Here is a 13,594-nt window from a genome sequence, read left to right as displayed (position 1 = left end):
GACGACGGGGACGGGGACGGCCGGGGCGGCGACATCGACGGGGGCGGCGACGAGGGGCGGGGACGGCCGGGGTCAGCGACGAGGGGCGGGGCAGCGATGTCGACGGGGATGGCATCGATCGGGGCAGGGCGGCACGACGGAGGGAGGAAACAGAGGGAAGAAACAGAGGGAAACTGAATTTTTTTCAAGTGTTGTATATATAGGATGGACCTTTAGTACCGGTTGGAGCCACCAACCGGTACTAAAGGTCTGTTTTGGCTAGGCCAAGCGGCGGGAAGCGCCCCCCCTTTAGTACCGGGTGGTGGCTCCAACCGGTACTAAAGGCCCCCCCTTTAGTACCGGTTGGAGCCACGGCCCGGTACTAAAGGGGGTGCACTGGCTCCAGGCGGTGCGCAAGTTTAGTCCCACCTCGCTAGCCGAGGAGCTACCGCACTGTATGATAAGCCCCAGTGCGGTATCTCTCTCGAGCTCCTCTCCTAAGCAGGCCTACTGGGCCTACCTGTCCTCTTCCACCCAGTGGGCCTACTGGGCCTTTACGGGCCTGCATCCTGGCCCAACGAAATGTTGTGTTCCTAGTCGTATGTAGGCCGCTTTGGCCCACTAGGCGGGCTTTTTTATTTTCTTAATTTTTTTCGCTTCATTTATTTTTGTTTTATTTATTTTTGAGTTGTTTTTTGCTGTATTTAGAGTTTCTTTGTGAATATTTTTGCTTTAGGTACAAAAATTACAAACTTTCTGTTAGTGCTGGTAGTTTTCAAATTTGAATACTTTAAATTTTGAATTATTTGAAATTTGTGTGAATCACTAGTTTGTGAATAACTTAACTTTGAAAAAAGTTTTTTCAGTGATTCCTTTTTCTTATGTTTAATATTAGTGTGTTTTATCATTATATTCAATTTGGTAATGCTTAGGTTATTTAAAAAGTGAAATGCCTTTGTAATAGTTCAGTTTTCGTCGGAAACCCTGATACTTCGAAAGAGATTGTCCATTTTGTACACGAAGTGCATCCAGTTTTTGCCGTAACCCTCTCTACTTTTTTGCACATGCTATTTGTATGAAATTATGATACCATGCCAACTTTCAACCTTTTCTGAGTTCATTTGAAATGATTTTCAATTTCAGGGTCTTTTAGCTGGAAAAAATCAGTAAATGCATGAAAAGAATTTGTTTGCACATAAAATTTCTTTGCGTTTCAAATGCCAAAACACATAACTACCCTAACTATTACAGACATTCCCTCCTGGGTGTGAAACACAGAAGAAAGTGATGATAGTGAAGCCGATCACATCCCAGATCTTTGTGTGTGAAGCTTTTTCTTCGCGTGTGTCCCTTTGCGCCGTAGCCATGGAAAATCTTCATCATTTAACTGGATGCTTGGGTCAATATTCACTGTGAATGGAGCAATTTCATCAAACTTTTCATAATCTTCTGACATGTCTGTCTTGTCATCCACTCCCATGATGTTTCTTTTTCCTGAAAGAACTATGTGGCGCTTTGGCTCGTCGTATGATCCATTCGCTTCCTTATCTTTTCTTTTTCTCGGCCTGGTAGACATGTCTTCCACATAAAAAACCTGCGCCACATCATTGGCTAGGACGAATGGTTCGTCTGCATACACAAGATTGTTGAGATCCACTGTTGTCATTCCGTACTGCGGGTCTTCCGTTACCCCGCCTCGTGTCATATTGACCCATTTGCACCGAAACAAAGGGACCTTCAAATCACCTGATCCATAGTTAAGTTCCCATATGTCCTCTATGTAACCATAATATGTTTCCTTTCCCGTGTTGGTTGTTGCATCAAAGCGGACACCACTGTTTTGGTTGGTGCTCTTCTTATCTTGGGCGATCGTGTAAAATGTATTCCCATTTATCTGGTACCCTTTGAAAGTCATTATATTCGAAGATGGTAACTGGGACAGCGAGTACAGGTCATTTTGAATATCACCATCATTTAGGGCACGTTTTTTCAACCAACCGGCGAAAGTCCTCGCTTGTTCGCGTGTAATCCAGTCGTTAGACTTCTCCGGGTGTTTGGACTGTGGAAAATTCTTGTGTTCCTCCATATACGGAGCCACCAAGGCGGAATTCTGTAGAACCGTGTAGTGTGCTTCAGTGAGAGAATGCCCGTCCATACATATTATTTGATGCCCTCCTAGCGTGCCTTTTTCTTCCAGTCTGCCCTTATGCCGCGATTCAGGAACACCAATCGACTTATGGTCAGGAATAAAGTCAATACAAAACTCAATGACCTCCTCATTTTCATGGCCCTTCGAGATGCTTCCTTCTGGCCTAGCACGGTTATGAACATATTTCTTCAAGACTCCCATGAACCTTTCAAAGGGGAACATATTGTGTAGAAATACAGGACCCAAAACGTTAATCTCTTTGCAAAGGTGAACTAGGACGTGCGTCATGATGTTGAAGAAGGATGGTGGGAACACCAACTCGAAACTGACAAGACATTGCACCAAATCATTCTGTAACCTTGGTATGATTTCTGGATCGATTACCTTCTGAGAGATTGCATTGAGGAATGCACATAGCTTCACAATGGCTAATCGAACGTTTTCCGGTAGAAGACCCCTCAATGCAACCGGAAGGAGTTGCATCATAATCATGTGGCAGTCATGAGACTTTAGGTTCTGGAACTTTTTCTCTGCCATATTTATTATTCCCTTTATATTCGACGAGAAGCCAGACGGTACCTTCATGCTGAGCAGGCATTCAAAGAAGATTTCCTTCTCTTCTTTGGTAAGAACGTAGCTGGCCTGACCCTGATGTATGCCGTCTTTTCCGTGCATACGTTGCTGGTCCTCCCGTGCCTCTGGTGTATCTTTTGTCTTCCCATACACGCCCAAAAAGCCAAGCAGGGTCACGCAAAGATTCTTCGTCACGTACATCACGTCGATTGCGGAGCGGACCTCTAGGTCTTTCCAATATGGCAGGTCCCAAAATATAGATCTCTTCTTCCACATGGATGAACGTCCGTCAGCGTCCTTCGGAACAGGTTGTCCGCTAGGACCCTCTCCAAAGATTACCTTCAAATCCTTGACCATATCATGTACATCAGCACCAGTACGGTGGCGAGGCTTCGTCCGGTGATCCGCCTCACCTTTGAAATGCTTGCCTTTCTTTCTTACGGGATGCCTTGTCGGAAGAAATCGACGATGTCCCAGGTACATATTCTTCCTAGAACTATCCAAATATATACTGTCGATATCATCCAAACAGTGCGTGCATCCGCGGTATCCCTTGTTTGTCTGTCCTGAAAGGTTACTGAGAGCAGGCCAATCATTGATGGTCACGAACAGCAACGCCTTTAGGTCAAATTCTTCCTGTCCGTGCTCATCCCACGGACGTACACCTGTTCCATTCCACAGATGTAATAGTTCTTCAACTAATGGCCTTAGGTACACATCAATGTCGTTGCCGGGTTTCTTAGGGCCTTGGATGAGCACTAGCATCATAATGAACTTCCGCTTCATGCACAACCAAGGAGGAAGGTTATACAAACATAGAGTCACAGGCCACATGCTATGGTTGCTGCTCTACTCCCCAAAAGGATTAATGCCATCTGCGCTTAGACCAAACCATACGTTCCTTGGGTCACCTACAAACTCCTCCCAGTACTTTCTCTCGATTTCTCTCCACTGCAAATCGTCAGCGGGTACTCTCAACTTTCCGTCTTTCTTACGGTCTTCTGCGTGCCACCGCATCGCCTTCGCATGCTCTTTATTTTGGAACAAACGTTTCAATCGTGGTATTATAGGAGCATACCACATCACCTTGGCAGGAATCTTCTTCCTGGGGCGCTCACCCTCGACATCACCAGGGTCATCGCGACTGATCTTATAACGCAATGCACCGCATACCGGGCAAGCGTTCAAATCGCCGTACTCACCGCGGTAGAGGATGCAGTCATTAGGGCATGCATGTATCTTTTGCACCTCTAACCCTAGAGGGCAGACAACCTTCTTTGCTTCATACGTACTCTCGGGCAATTCGTTGTCCTTTGGAAGCATATTCTTTATCATTACCAGCAACTTTCCAAATCCCTTGTCAGATACACCATTCTCTGCCTTCCATTGCAGCAATTCAAGTGTGGTGCCCAACTTTTTTTTGTCAGCTTCGCAATTCGGGTACAACAATTTCTTGTGATCCTCTAACATGCGCTGCAACTTTGTCCTCTCCAGATCACTTGCGCAGTTTCTCTTTGCATCGGCAATGGCCCGACCTAGATCATCAGCGGGCTCATCTGATGCCTCTTCTTCAGCTTCTTCCTGCATTGCCGGCTCAGCTTCTTCCCCCATTGTTGTATCATCGTATTCAGGGAACCCATGGCCAGGATAGTCGTTGTCATCCTCTTCTTCTTCATTGTCTTCCATCATAACCCCTATTTCTCCGTGCTTGGTCCAAACATTATAGTGGGGCATGAAACCGGACTCAAATAGGTGGACGTGAATGGTTCTTGACGTAGAGTAACTGTGACCATTCTTACTGCCAGCACATGGACAAGGCATAAAACCATCCGCCCGCTTGTTTGCCTCAGCGGCAAGCAGAAAAGTATGCACGCCATTAATGAACTCGGGAGAGCATCGGTCATCATACATCCATTGTCGGCTCATCTTCATTACACAACACCGAATAGACCAAATTAATACAAGTTCATACATAAAGTTCATATACAACACTTAATTAAATGCAACATACAAATAACTCTCTAGCTAAAGAATTTAAATGCAAAAACAAATGCGATGAAGATCGCAACTAAGGTAACAATTGATCCAACAGCATAATGATACCAAGCCACACTATCAATGGCATATTTTCTAATCTTTCTAATCTTCAACCTCATTTTCTCCATCTTGATCTTGTGATCATCGACGACATCGGCAACATGCAACTCCAATTCCATTTTCTCCCCCTCAATTCTTTTCAATTTTTCTTTCAAATACTTGTTTTCTCTTTCAGCTAAATTTAACCTCTTGACAATAGGGTCGGTTGGAATTTCCGGTTCACATACCTCCTAGATAAAAATATCTATGTCAACTTGATGGGCATAATTTGTCATAAACACGAAATGCAACAACTAGTTTTAAAAGAGAATATACCACATCCGAATCATAACAAGGACGAGGGCCGACGGGGACGGATATCAAAACCATGGCACTATGTATAACAAACAACGTACGGGTAAGATAATTATACAAGTAACTATATATCCAAATCACACAAACATCAATTTGGTAATGTAAAACATTCATGAACAAGAGCCTCACCACAAGGTGGTGCCGGCGAGGGGACGGTGCGGGCAATCGACGGTGGTTACGACGGAGATTTAGAAGGCACTAAGTAAACCACACCTACATATGCAAACTAAGTGTTATTTTTGACCTCAAATTGCATATAAATCAAATACTAGCAAATATAATTCCTCCCAAATTAATCACTATACAAAGCATTGCAAGAGCTAATCTAGCAATGAGAGTTGAAAGGACAAAGTTGCTAACCTTTGTGATCATTTGAATGGATGGGGGCCTTCAAATCTTGACAAATTTTGGGCAAAATTTGTGAGGAGCTCGAGGAAGAGAGGGGAAGAACAGAGGAAGTGAGGGAAAAGGGGAAGAACAGAGTGGCTCGGGTGGACGAAGGGTTTATGTACATCGACCTTTAGTACCGGTTCGTGCCACGAACCGGTACTAAAGGTGCTGGACGGGCCCCAGACTGACAACACCCTGCCACCACCCTCTTTAGTACCGGTTCGTGGCACGAACCGGTGCTAAAGGTTCGCCACGAACCGGTACTAATGAGAAGGCCTGCTAGCCGTTGGAACCGGCACTAATGGACACATTAGTGCCGGCTCAAAATCAAACCGACACTAATGTGTCTCATATTAGATCCTTTTTCTACTAGTGCAAACATGTAATATCTGCGTGCCGGCATAGTGCAAACCATGTAACTCATGAACTAGCGGCCATTGGGCGCATGTATGAACCAAACCACTACATAGAGTGGGAGTCAGATGTACCAGCCCCTGTGGCTGTTTGTGCTCAAGGCGATTTTCCTAAGCACCGTTAAAGTTCAATAAAGCTTTGCTTTAGCTCAAAAAAAAAGTATGACCCTCTCTCATCTATACTTGGTTGGTTGGTTCGTTATACTTTGGTTCTTTTTGTTTATTTTTTTTATTTTCTTCATATTCTTCGGTTTTCTTTGCTTTTCTTTTTTGTTTCTTCGTTGGTATTAACCGGTTCCTTTTTTTGCACATGTCTACCTTTTGTGAGTACACAATGTGCATTCTTAGCGTACACGCGAGACATTTTGTTTTTCTACACTTTGAACATTTTCAAGTACATGATGTACATTTTTTAAATACATGTTATGGACACCTTTTTGGATAGACAGTAATATTTTTCAAATACATGCTGTATATTATTTTAGTGTCAATAAGAATTTTTAAAAACTATACAAAGATTTTTTACTGAAAATAAGCATTTTTTAAACCTACAGGAACATCCATATACATTGTATATACATTTTTTTAAATGTGATGCATGTTTTTGTGAATCGCTTGATTTTTTGCTCTAAAATGCTGCGTACATTTTTCAATGGCATGAAACATTTTTTTTCACATTACGAAAACATTGCTTTTACATTGAATACACTTTTTTTTGCAAATATCACAAACACATTTTTTAACACATGGACGTATTTTTAAAATTACTCAACATTTTTCACATTGCGTAAACATTTTTAAATGTGTCAGACTTGTTAAATTGCAAACATTTTTCGTACACATGATTAACATTTTTATATACATAAGGTCGTCGTCTAGGTATAGATCACCTTCGTCACTATAATGGCACGCTCTGCGTCCTATCATCCATCTTAGTGAGGTTAGTCCAGACAGATAACCACAAGTTGAGCGGTGGCTGCTCCTACCCTAAGCCTGTGCACGCTGGTGCTAGGGTTTCTCGTGCCTCCCGTCGGCATCACTGTCGGTCCGCCTCGTCTTTCTGTGGTCTTAGGGACATGGAAGCGCGGTGGATCGCGACCCTTGCCGGCGGGAGGGCCTCGTTTTTTTATGTTTCTTCGAGTTTTGTTAGGGTTTGTGTCCTCCTCAGAGATGCGAGGCGGCGGCTCTCTAAAGATGAAATAAGGTTCTCCCCGCCTAATCCCCGTCCCGGTGGTTTATTTAGCATCGACGGTGGGCGTGTGGAGGTGTGTCTCCAGCGGATCTGTCCTCAGTGGGTTTGCTCGGATCTTGTCGTAGTTCGTCTACGTTCATGTGTATTCAGGTTGGATCCTTCCTGTTGAAATTATGATTTGGTGGAAACTGGCTCAACGCATCTGGTGCGTGGCCTATCGCTTTATATAAGGTACCAAGAGGTACAATACAGGTACAAATACAGTTGTCGTACAATATACAGTCTAACACCCTCCCTCAATCTTAACTGTGGCCTGAGGTACTCAGTAAGTTAAGATTGCGTCTACAACCTATGAACAAAGGAAGAGACAGCAGTTTGGTGAAGATATCAGCAAATTGATCCTTGGAGGAGATGAACTTGATCTGCAGGAACTTCTGTGCAACACGTTCTCTCACAAAATAATAATCAACTTCGATGTGTTTCGTTCGGGCATGAAATACCGGATTCGATGAGAGGTATGTAGCGCCGATGTTGTCACACCAAAGAATAGGAGGCTGACTATGAGAGATCTTCAATTCTCGAAGAAGGGACTGGAGCCAAATAAGCTTAGCAGTGGCATCAGCAATTGCCTTGTACTCAGCTTCAGTGCTACTCCGAGAAACTGTAGACTGCTTCCGAGCACTCCAGGCGATCAGATTAGGACCAGAGAATACTGCATATCCCCCCGTGGATCGCCGATCATCTGGGTTACCAGCCCAGTCTGCATCACTGAAGACCGAGAGCATACTAGAGGGCGCCGACCGGAGATGAAGTCCATAAGAGTCAGTAGAGAGAACTTAACGCAGAATACGCTTGACGGCAGTCAAGTGAGGCTCTCGAGGGGCATGAAGATACTGACAGACACGGTTAACCGCATATGAAAGATCAGGCCGCGTGATGGTAAGGTACTGCAGAGCCCCAACAGGACTTCTGTACTGTGTAGCATCATCAGCAGAGAGGAGAGTCCCATCAGTGGCAGAAAGAATCTTAGTAGATGACATGGGAGTAGTAGCAGCCTTGCACTCCAACATGCCAGCACGGCGCAAGAGATCCTGAGAGTACTTCTGCTGAGAGAGAGCAAGACCATCTGATGGATATGTGACTTCCAGGCCAAGAAAATAGTGAAGTCTGCCTAGATCCTTGACAGCAAAATCAGAACTGAGAGCCAGAACCAAACGATCAGTCGCCGCAACAGAGGAGCTGACAAGGATGATATCATCAACATAGACCAGAATATACATAGTGACTTCCGGGCGCTGAAGAATAAACAGTGAAGTATCAGCAGTGGATGGCACAAATCCATGAGCGCGAAGGGCAGAACCCAGGCGAGCATACCAAGCACGAGGCGCCTGTTTGTGACCATAGAGCGCTTTCACCAAGCGACAGAGATGCTGAGGGCGATCAGGGTCAACAAACCCAGGGGGCTGACGCATGTAGACCTCTTCCTGAAGAACGCCATGCAGAAACGCACTCTGAACATCCAACTGACGAAGAGACCAACCTCGTGTGACAGCTAGCGACAGGAGCAGTCGAATAGTGGTGGGCTTCACAACTGGACTGAAGGTATCCTCATAGTCAAGGCCATACCGTTGCTTGAAACCCTTAGCAACCAGCCGAGCCTTGTACCGCTCAATAGAACCATCTGCATGTCGTTTGACCTTAAAAACCCATTTAGAATCAATGACGTTGATACCTGGACGGGGAGAGACCAACTGCCAGGTGCCATTCTGACGAAGAGCCTGAATCTCAAGGTCCATAGCAGCACACCAGTGAGGAATACTCATCGCTGCTTGATAGTGTCGGGGTTCCGCAGTAGGATCAGACTGCGCTTGAGCCAAGCAAGCAGCAATCCATGCAACAGTGCCATCTTTGCGTACCTTGGGCCGGTGAATACCACTCCGGCTACGTGTATGCGGCCGAAGGACCACAGGAGCTGGAGGCGGTGCATCAGCTACCGTGTCAGCAGATACAGGCGATGACGCAGGAGACGGACTCCCGAGCGGCGAGGCCGAAGATGATGCAGACATTGGTGAGTCCAGCCCAGGCGGGGAAGCGGAACCCGGCGAGGCAGGCGGTGATGACGTGGGCGGTGGAGACCGCATCGACGAGGCGGGAGGCGTGGGAGGCCCGGAGCCAGCCGACCGCTCGGGCGTCGAAGCGGCTGGGCCAGAAGGCGCCGAGGAAGCGGCCTCGGTGTCGTGGTTCTAAGCCTGATAGTAGAATGGGGGGTGGGTATGGAGAGGCAAGATCCTAGCTACGGAGTAGTTGTACACACGAGTGTTTAACGAGTTCAGGCCCTTCTTGGAGGAAGTAATAGCCCTACGTCTCGGAGCCCGGAGGCGGTCGACTGGTTTCTGTGTATAAGAGTTACAGGGGTGCGAACCCTTCTACCAGTGGAGGGGGTGGCTTATATAGAGGACGCCAGGACCCCGGCCATCCCACGTAGCAGAGGATTAAAGTACATTAAGGCCGGGCGTTACTGGTAACGCCCTACTTAAAGTGTCATCATGACCATTAAGACTACTTAATTACAGACCGTTTGGATGCAGAGTAGATCCTGGACTCCTGATGGTCGAGTGGGTCTTGATGGTCGAGTGTCTTCAGGTTTGTCGAGTGTCTTCTAGCCGGTCGAGTGGAGTCTCTCTTGGTCGACTGGAAGGTGGCTTCGTCTAAGGATGTCCTTGGGCATGGTATCCTAGATAGGTCTATGACCCTACCCTAGGTACATATCCTCATCATTAGCCCCCAAATGGATCGAGGTTCGAGTGAGGAAGGAGTTGATGATTTTCTCCGACTTATTTCTTGCGCTTTGATTGTGTCGTATCTTGGATTGGCGATTTCTCTTTCGGTGTTGGCGTCAACTTTTACTTCAGTCGCCTTGATCCATTCTTATCTTCTGTCGAGTGAACTTTTGAACTTTGGAGAACTCCCGAGCGACGGATCGCGAGAAAGATATTGTCTGACAGATTGATCTGCTGCTAGCAGATTTTGCGGGATCCGAAATTTGGGAAGCGCGCGAAGCGGGGCGGTCCGCGGCAATCGGACGGGATAAGGCATGGACGCCTCGATTTCTGCGCCGCCTTTTTCGCCACGTATCGTGCGTGCGTGGCTGTTTCGGGATGTGACAGGATCGCTCGGACCCACTCGTCAGCCACTCGGAAAACGCCCTTATATAAAGCGCCGAGGGAGGGTTTTTTGAACAGTGCATTCACATTCTTCTCTCTTCCCTCTCTGCCTCCGCCCACTGCGCCTGCTCCCGGCTCCGCCTATCCACCTCTCGCGCGCTTCGCCGGCGACAATGGTGAAGGAGAAGACGGCGGCCCTAGAGCGCGCGAAGAAGGCGACGGCGACGGGGCAAGCGAAGGGGAGACCGTCCAGTTGGGGCGGATCTTCGTCGAGGTCCCGCCTGCCGAAGGGTTGGGTCCAAGGGGATTGGATCCGCTCGACCATCACTGAGAAAGATCTCAACGACCTGGCCAATGAGGGACTGATCCCCCACGGGTCGGTGAGGCTCCCGGGGTCCGAGTGTCAACCGCAGCCGCAGGAGGGTGAGTGTGTTCTCTTAGCTACTCACGTAGATCGTGGTTTTTCTCTACCGCCGAGTGTGTTCTTCCGTTGGTTTCTGAATTTCTTTGGGGCGCAACTCCACCATTTCAATCCCAATTCCATCGCCTATCTTGCTGCCTTTGTGTCCATGTGCGAGAACTTCCTGGGTTGTCGACCGCACTGGGGTCTCTTCAAGCACATATTCACCTGTCGCTCACAGACAGTAAAAACGGCGAGTCCGGATGATGAGAGGACCAAGGTTATTCAGATGTGCGGGGGTCTTGGGATTCAGTTGAGGAATAAGAGCACTTTCCCGGCCATGACCCTTCCTGAGTCGGTCAGAGGGTGGCAGTCGACTTGGTTCTACTGCCAAGACGAGTCGACGCCGGGGCAGTCGACTGGTCTCCCTCCGTTCTCCATGGACCGAGTGGACAAACCGTCTTCTCTGAAGGTGCTTCCTGAGGAGAAAGCCGAGGTAAAAATGTTGATGGAGCGCGTGGTCCAACTCGTTCGGGATGGAGTGACGGGCATGGATCTTCTGGAAGTCTTCCTTAGGCGGCACATCCAACCGCTCCAGTACCGAGGCCACCCGATGTGGCTGTATTGCGGTACCGAAGACACCACTCGGGTCCATCCAGAAGCAGTCGACGACGCCACGCTGGAGAGGTGGGTGGCCGCCATCACAGGGAACAAGGACAACCCTCGAGGGGCTAGGAGGATCCCGCCACTCGACTGTACTTATACGCCGGACGCGGTATGGCCACTTATTCCCGATTGTGATCTTGCTTTATCCATTCTGCTTTGCCGCGAATTGGTCGATTGATCTTTGTTTTGCTTTGTTGTCTGACAGGCCACCACTGAATTGTACTCGATGCCCAATGGGGCGCAGACGCCGACTGAGGAGGAGAAGGAAGGAAGCGGGGGCGAAAGCCCGGAGGAGTGGGATTCGGATGCTGACGACGACGACGAGGGTGATGACTCTGGTGAGGAGGAAGAAGAAGAGGAGGAGGAAGTTGCACCTCCCCGCTCGGAAAGACGCTCGAAGCTTGCCCATGATCCCGCGACTGAGCGGGGTAAGGGGGTCGCAACCGCTTCCCAGTCGACCAAGCGCCCTCGGACTACTTCTCCGACACCGACTGAGAAGGCTCCGAAGCAATCTTGAGTGGCACCGTCGAAGCCTGCAAAGGTCTTGCCGAAGATGAAGATGGTGATCCCCACTATCTCAGGGTAATGGTAGTTTTGAGCTTTCCCTGTTTCATGAACTTGTTCTTGGTCGACTCATGGGCCAATCGACTGACTTTTGGAACTGCAGCGCTGCTACTTCCGACACTTCGGCGAGGGCCGAAGACCACGAGATGGAGGATGCTGCAACCTCGAAACCTGGTATGACTCCTGTGCTGCCGTTTTCAGTCGACTGACTTATTGTCTCTAATTTTGATTCTTTCTGCAGTTTCATCTAACATTGTTATTGACCTTCCTGACGACGACGACGAAGAACCACCACGGCCGAGGAGAAGCAAGAAAACGTCTGCTGGCAAGGCGACTCAGGATGTGTCGGCACCCGAGACGTTGGTCATGGAGGGAGACAATGTCACTCGACCCACCGTAACCTTCGCGGTGCCGTTGACGAGTGCTCGCCCTTCGTCGTCGAGTGCTGTTCAACCCTCGCTTTTCTCCACCTACCCCGTTCCAGAAGACCAAGCCAGTGCTGCTAGAGAAGCGATACGCCAAGCGGGGGTCATGATGGAGCAAGTGAAGGCGATACGAGAAGCTAGACAGGCAGCCTATGACGCCAGTTCAGCTCTTCAGAGTAATGTTCAGGTCAGTCGGTCACTGCCTGTTCTGTTAGGATATGATATCTGTAAACTCTTCTTTCTGCAATTCTTAGAGTTTGTCCTGCACCCACTGGGTGTGTCGATTGAAATTCCGGACTAGTGGGGGCACGCTGAGTGCACCCACTGGGTGTAGTCCCCAAGGCTATGGTCGACTGCTGGCAGTCGACTATAGTCTTTATGTCTTAAGTTTTTTCCTTACTCGACTAGGTCGAATAGATTCATAGACCGGTGAGGGCACGCTGAGTGCACCCACTGGGTGTAGTCGACTGTGGTCGACTGCTTGCAGTCGATTATAGTCTCAAGAACACCTCCGTTTTTTTTGTGTTGTTGGTCGACTGGTCGACTCTAACTGATGAAACTAGTGGGGGCACGCTGAGTGCACCCACTGGGTGTAGTCCCCGAGACTATGGTCGAATGTTTGCATTCGGCCGTAGTCTTAGAAACGCTATGAATCTTCCTTACTCACTCGGAAGTGAATTGCTGTTGATGTTTCGTCGATTGAACTTTCGCAGAAGTCTTATGACCTTGTTTCTCACTACGCCGAATTGGAGAGCAAGTTCATCCAGCTTGAACTTGACCAAAAGCTTGTCCAAGAAAACTTCACGAAGGCGAAGGAGGAAGCAAAAGGTATGTTCGATGAGAATCTTGACGACTGTCCTTGCTTCTTATCTTCCTCCAATTCTAACCTTATTGTGATTCTCGCAGAAAAATTGAAGAACACTCTGAAGAAGAAGGACCTTGACCTTGCCGAGGCGCAAAAAACGGCCGTGGACAAGACTAGGCTTGCTGAAGAGAAGTTGGCTTCGGTCGCCAAGCTTGAAGAAGAAAACGCTAATCTGAAAGCTGCTCTTGATGTGGCCAACCAAGAAGCCACTCGACTGAAGAATGACAAGATTGCTCTGAATGACAAGGCCAGTGAGTTGGCGGGCAAGAAGAATGATCTGGAGGCTTATCTGGGCGGACTCGCCAAGAAGCTATTCCTCATGCTTGAAGGTAATCTTTGGTATCAAGCAGGCAATTTTTAACC

This window comes from Triticum aestivum, chromosome 7B, assembly GCF_018294505.1.
Source record: "Triticum aestivum cultivar Chinese Spring chromosome 7B, IWGSC CS RefSeq v2.1, whole genome shotgun sequence".
In the NCBI taxonomy this organism is placed as follows: Eukaryota; Viridiplantae; Streptophyta; class Magnoliopsida; order Poales; family Poaceae; genus Triticum; species Triticum aestivum.
Note: the sequence above shows the minus strand (reverse complement) of the source record.